The following is a 7,240-nucleotide window of genomic DNA, read 5'->3' on the forward strand; positions in this document are numbered from 1 at the left end:
TCTTGACTGTCCGGACAAACACTAATCACCAGAACAGTGGCATGTATGGAACTGTCCAATATGAGGGTGTAACAACTAAGGCTAAAATGTGGGTTTAAAAAATCCAAAGAATTCCTAAATCATTTCTTTCTTCAAGTGCATGCTAAGATTTTACCTCAAAAGGTCTAAATCTACAATTAACTACTTCTTACCCTAGAGTTTTCTCTAACCACTCAAACTCTATGCAATTGATTGGGTGACCCTTGGCTAAGAAGATATAAGTAAAGGCAAGAATTTCACAACCTTGAACCCATCCAAAACTTTCAATCCTTCAAATCTATCTAAAGGCAAGCTCAATTGCTCTTCAAAGCAACTCTCAATATTATAGGTATAAAGTAAAAAATTTATTTTTATGGTATACATGATAGTAAAATGAATGCATAAACTAAATGAAAGCTATATACAATCTATATGAAAACTAAATTTAAGTGTATGTGTGTGTAGGTATGGCGTAAATATAGGTGAACTATGAATGAATAAATGAAATACAATGAATTAATGAAAATGCTCAAAAAGGTAATAATTTTGCAAAAATTTTGCCCTCACCCTCAAACTTAAATGAGACATTATCCTTAATGGTAAAAATGAGCAATGAATAAACAATTAGCTTAAAAGATGTACAATTGGGAATTAAAGATTCAAGGTGAAATATGTAATGCAAACTATAGCTCAAAAAGATATAAACATTAAAGTATAACTGAATGTGTTTAAAAGGTATCCCAAAAGCATCCTAATATGCCCAGTAAATGTAAAGTGACATGAGGCATGTTGAAATAAGAGTAAGATTACACAAGGCATGGAAAAAGTAAAATGCTCCAAGTAGGTCAGAATATACCTTATGGTGATGATTCAATATTTTTGTAAAACTCTCATGAAAGGTAGTTGCATAACTCATAAGCAAAATTTAGCAATTGTAACAATAGTAAATCAACTTTATGCAAGCTTTAATTTCATGCAAATGTAATCAATAGTGATTCCAAATGTGGCTACATTGCAAAAACAAATTAATGAAAGAAATTGTGCAGCATTCCAGTTTAAAGTGAACATGAAATTAATGGAAATGGTGGAGGTGATGGAGGGTTAGGAATGGGTAATGGAGATCTAGAATTATGATCTATCATTAATGTGACTTTGCAAAGAGAAGGGGTTTAAGGATTCAAGTTGAACACCGTTTGGTTCTTACCATGCATGCAGAAATTTTAATGAATTGTGTTTAGGTATGAGAATTTGAGAGAAAAATAAATTAGGTTATTCCACAAATGAGGAAATGAAAAATTATTTGAGAAAAATGAGATTTAGGGTTTACAAAGAAATGATGTGTTGTCTAAGTGTGCAACACGGGTGTTGAAGTATAAGTAAACTGACATGCCTCATGTTAAGTATTAAAGAACAGACATAAAAACTCACTTGGAGGAGACATGGGGCATGGTAATTCATCTAAAAATCTCTGTCCAAAAGTGAAATGTTGCAATTTGCATCAATAAGAAAATCTAATGATAACACTACCCTCAATACATGTTCATATTAATCAATCTGATACCAAACTTAAGATTAAACCATAAAAACTCTCCAACTTGAAACCAAGCATAAACAAACACTGATTTAACACTCATTTTTTACCATAATCATTCTACAAAAGATTAAAAAAAAAACCATACTCTTCAAGAATAGCATTCAAACTTATCAATAATGCTTTCAAAAATCATCTAAAATTCACTATTTAATATTGACAGATAATTTGTATTCAAATCATCAACTAAGAAGTTCCCAATAATTCAAATTAAAGCTCAATGAATTATCTCTTACCCAAACACTATCCAAAAACATCACAATGCAATTCTAGCAAGCGCAACAAGTAGTATCATAATTCAACAAATTTCATTACTAGATATATGAAAGTGTAATAAGTTGTACTATTCACAATGAAGAAAATTACAAAAAAATTATTATACTTAGGCACACTCAAATCACACTAACTAATCCCCAAACATACTAAATTAAAACTCAATTAAGCCTTAATCCAACTAATGATCTTGTGACACCCCTTACCCGTCTACAGTGTAGCCGAGCAAGATATGTCACACAGTATATCGGAACACCATAACTTATCCCATTGATATTTATCCATTATTAATTTATTTATTTATAGTTATTAAGTGAAATTTATGAAATTGATCTCATTTAGATCATTTATTGAAATTATAAATTAATTTACGATTCTGAAAATTTTATAGAAAATTCGACAGAGTGCCGGCTAAAAATAGAGAAAACAGTTCTTCGAAACCTATAGAAAACACTTCCAATAATTGTTCAAATCACAACTCCAATTATCACATCAATTTTCAACAATTTCTCAATAATTCCTCCATTCGTCATTTATTCATTTCACATCATCATCATGCTCAAATCATAAATAAATACTCATATGTTATTTATAAACACAAAGTTACAAATACTTATATTAATACAAAATTATATTATATAGGTTTCAAATATACATAATAAAATAAGAGTTTAATTACAAAATGTACAAAAATCACAAAATACAAAATGGGACCTAGTGTCCTACTAATGCACTGTAGCCTGAGAGGTGACTCTGACACTATGCAGATTTGTGGCCTCCCCAGTCTGTGGTCTGTTGGGCTCTCTATCAGTCTCTCCAGAACCTACGCATGGCAAAAGCAACGCGTTAAGCAATACTGCTTAGTGGTTCCAATAATAAAATAAAAAGAACTAAAATGATGTAAGCATGCAGAGTGTATGCATGTTTTTCATGCGGAAAATTTCTTGTACTTATTTGTAGTATTATTCATTTGGTACTTTTTATCCCAATAATTTAATTACAATTTATAAATCTTATTTTTGGTTGCCCAAGTAACCTATACTCGTTGACTGGACTGGATAAACGGGTAAACTGGCACTGGATACCAAGTACCTCGGGCCGTCACACCATCAGTCACAAGGTGTCTCCCAGTGTGTAATAGTGTCTAATGAGCTGTAATAAATATTGGGCACAAGGCCAAGTATTACAATAATATAAGAATGGCTAAAAGCCATAAAATCACCGAATAGCCACTTAAGCCATAAATCACAGAATGGCATGATGCCATATGCAATACTGCTATCCGAACCCTATTGGCATGCCCACCTAGCCAACCTATCCAACCCAATCTTACTAGGTTTACTAGAGCATATTACAAAATTCTTGATTAAATTTTTGTGTTTAACATGTAAGATTGCTATTCATTTTACCATTTAAGTCAAAATATTGACTTTCACATACATAATAGTTATATGAGTTCTAATCACATGAAATTACCATATTTTGGTTCCCAAAAGTGTTGGCATTAGTTGCCAATCAATACTTCAAACTAATAGGAAATAAATCAAAAATTTTAGTTTTGGGTGCTAGAGTTCACTGTTCTATTAGGCTATTCTACAGTGAGAATTTGGTCAAATGTTCTTAATCAAAGTTTTTCTTTATTGTGTATTCTTTAATTCCCTTTTTGAATCAATCTATTTGGAGTTTTCTAACTCAAGTTATGGCCATTTTACCATAACTGGTCGGATGGACTTTTACCCAGAATTTCCGGGCAATTCTAGTTCTACCAGATTTGGTAGCTCAACTTTGGTTAGCAATTTTATTTTGTTCACAGTAGATATAAATGCAAAAATTCACTCTTTTAACACACAAATGACAATCAAAATAACCATAATTAAATTCCAATCCTTGCAAACTAAAGCACAATTATTTTCCACCTCCCAAAACAAAAAAAATTAAGCTCAATTCAACTTTATCACTATGCAATTTTAACCAATTTATGAATGACACAAATGCATTAACAAAGTAGTAAAATATTCAAAATTTATTGGTCACAATAGATATTAGGTTCAAAATACTCCCTACTAGCTATAAGGAAAAATTGTTTTTCTTTTTCTTTCAAATTTAGCATGTCTTAAGTACTAAGTAGCCCCATTTATTCCTAAAATAACAAAATGGTTCTCTTTTGCAACAAGTTCCTAAACACCCCATCTTTGCATTTCACCTATAAAACCAAAATTAGACAAATATCAAAATTGAGTGATAAGGGACAAGATAAGAAAAAAAAGTTGACAAACTACTAAAAATAAACTTGAGTTGCCTCTTAATAAGCTTTAATTTTTTGTTATTAGCTTGACCTTTTTTTATGGCTCATGGTGGTTGGAATTAGAAAATGTTACCTCCTTTCTCAATAAGTGTTGCAATGAATTTGTACTTCAACTTGTTCCCACTCATGTGAAGATATCTTTTTCTTTGGTTAAAATCCCACCCACACCTTGAAGATCACTTTTACAAGCTTGAGATGAACCTTCTGCTTTGAGTTGTTTAAATGCAGACTTAAGTTTTACTCTTGGAGCTTCATTTTTACTCAAGTAAGATGGTGAAGCTAACTTTTTCTTTCGAACTTTACGCTGATTACATTGAGAATGATGAGTAACTTGACTTCCCTCCAACTTAATAGCTTCCATTTCAACATCATTTTCTATAACATCCACCCTATAGCAAGAATTCACCACAACTAGTTGCATGGGATCTAGGAATAAATTAAATTCTACTTCCTTTTCTCCCACCTTCAATTTTAATTTCCCATTCCTCACATCTATATTAGCTCCTGCAATAGCTAAGAATGTTTTTCCAAGTATGATAGGCGTTTTACATCCTCCTCCATCTCTAGTACAACAAAATCTACTGGAATAAAAAACTTCCCCACTTTTAATGGCACATTCTCTAAAATTCTCACTGGATATTTGATAGATCTATCAGTTAGCTGTAAAGAAATGGTGGTGGGCTTCAGATCTCTTGCTTTTAACTTCTCACATATGGAGAGTGGCATCCAACTCATACTAGCTCTAAGATCACACAATGCCTTTTCAATACTTGTCTCTCCAATGTGACATACAATAGAGAAACTTCTAAGATTTTTAAGCTTAAGGGAAGCTTATTCTACAATATAACACTGTACACCTCAGTAAGTGCAACAGTTTCATAATCCTCCAATCTTCTCTTATTCAACAAGATGTCTTTTAGAAACTTAACATATTATGGCATTTGTGATTGCATCTGTAAATGGAATATTGATATACAACTTTTTCAAAACGTCAAGAAATTTCCCAAATTGCTTATCTAATTTTGCTTTCTGAAATCTCTGAGGGTAAAGCAATTGTGGCTTATATGGTGCAGGAGGCACATATTTCTCTTCTACTTCCTTTTCAACCTTTTTTCCTCATTTTCATCCTTGCTAACTTCATTTTTAGTAGAAGTATACTTACCTTCACACTCACCTTTCTTTTCTTCCATCTTTACTTCATCCTTATTTTCTTCCCCCACTAATTTCCCACTTCTAAGAGTGACTGCATTACATTGCTCCCTAGGTTTATAGGTTAACTAGGCAATTTGCCTTGAGCCTTACTGGATGAACTTGCTTATTGGGCTATCTGATTCTCTAACATTCTATTTTGAGTGGTAAGTTGGTCCATCCTTGAGGTCAGTTATTGTATCATCTCACCTTGCTTCTATTGAGTAGCTAGGAAAGTCTCCATCATACACTTTAAAACAGATTCCTAATTTGAAGATTGTGTATGTAGTTGAGAAATAGGTGTATTCTATACAAGCACATTGAGGTTCTCTATTTTGCTAAAAATTTTATTATCGATGAAATCTTAGAGGTTGCTGGTAATTTTGTTATTGACCGCCCTAGGAGAAATTAGGATGATTCCTTCATAAGTAGTGGAAAATGGATTGCCAACTAACCTCTGGTTGTAATTACCCACATAATCAACATGTTTATTTGTAAATTCTTAACCATAAGAAAAAAAAAATCACTGGCACAATTAACATTCCCAATACCAATATTAGTAGATTGATTAGATCCCCTAACTAAAGCATCCACCTTCATATTCAACTTGTCCATTTTTTTTTTGTCAAAGCATCAAATTTTGCATTAAATATGCCCATCGCATCTAACTTAAACATACCAATGAGTGGCTTCCTTGCCTCATTCCTTTCACAACTCCATTGATAGTTATTATATGCAATCTTGTCCAATGATGAGTAAGCTTCATCCTCTGATTTTTCCATAAGACCATCTCTAAATGCTGCATTAATTACACTTCTAATAGTTGGGGAAACACCATTATAAAAATGCTAAACAAGCATCCATTTGGGAATTCCATGATGTGGACATCTCCATTGAAGATCCTTGTATCTCTCCCATGCTTTATAAAGACTCTCATCATCCCTAAGTCAGAAAGAAGTTAGCTCATTCCTTAGTTTTGCATTCTTACTAGGAGCAAAGTACTGAGCTAAGAAAGCTTCAGACAAGTCCTCCCAAGTGGTTATAAAACTCGGATGAAAAGAATGTAACCACTCTCTAGCACGATCCTTTAAAGAGAAAGGAAACAATCTCAGCCGAATGGCATCATTAGAAACACTATTAATCTTTAACATGTCACTAATCCCAAGGAAATGTGTGAGATGCACATGTGGGCTTTCACTTGGATTTCCTCCAAATTGTGATTGTTGAACCATTTGACAAAGTGTAGGCTTCAACTCAAAATTATTGGCTTCCACTTATGGCCTTGTAATGCTTAGACTAAAATCACCAATGTTGGGATAGGCATGATCCTTGACTGATATGTTAGCATTATTGTTATTGTTTTTAGCCATTTCCTCTTGCTCTTTTCTTATTGTTGCTCTTATTCTTTTTTTTTTTTTTAGCTCTATTTTCAGCTTTTCTTCTTTTAACTTCTACTCTTAAAACCTTGGCTGTTTTCTCTCTATCAGGATCAAAATTTAAATCAATCTCATCACTTCCTGCTCTTCTCATATAATACAAAGGTACCTAAAAAAATAAAACAAATAAAAACTCAAAGTAAAATAGTAAGAAAAAAATAAAATAAAATGCCCAAACGAACTAAATAATCAGTCATCTAATATCAAACAAATCAAATCCTTAGTAACGATGCCAAAAAGTTGGTGTAATCTCTTTCTTAAGCAAACTAAATAGTGTTTTAAAAGAAACTAAACCCCACTCTCGTGCATTTTTTTATTTACCCAAAACCCATTATGAATTATTTGTAAATCTAGGTAATTAACACAATATCCTAATTCAGTTATTTAAAATTTGACAATTTCAAATTTAGTAAAAAATTAAAATCAAGA

The 7,240-nt window shown here is 32.2% G+C and overlaps 1 non-coding gene across 1 annotated transcript; it reads left to right on the forward strand.

Annotated features, from left to right (window-relative positions):
• Nucleotides 1–6,245: 6,245 nt before the first annotated feature.
• On the forward strand, nucleotides 6,246–6,352 carry LOC131170734 (small nucleolar RNA R71). Its single transcript, XR_009141502.1, has one exon. It is a non-coding gene; the product is annotated as a small nucleolar RNA R71 (small nucleolar RNA).
• Nucleotides 6,353–7,240: the final 888 nt, after the last annotated feature.

Source organism: Hevea brasiliensis, chromosome 11 (genome assembly GCF_030052815.1).
Source record: "Hevea brasiliensis isolate MT/VB/25A 57/8 chromosome 11, ASM3005281v1, whole genome shotgun sequence".
In the NCBI taxonomy this organism is placed as follows: domain Eukaryota; kingdom Viridiplantae; phylum Streptophyta; class Magnoliopsida; order Malpighiales; family Euphorbiaceae; genus Hevea; species Hevea brasiliensis.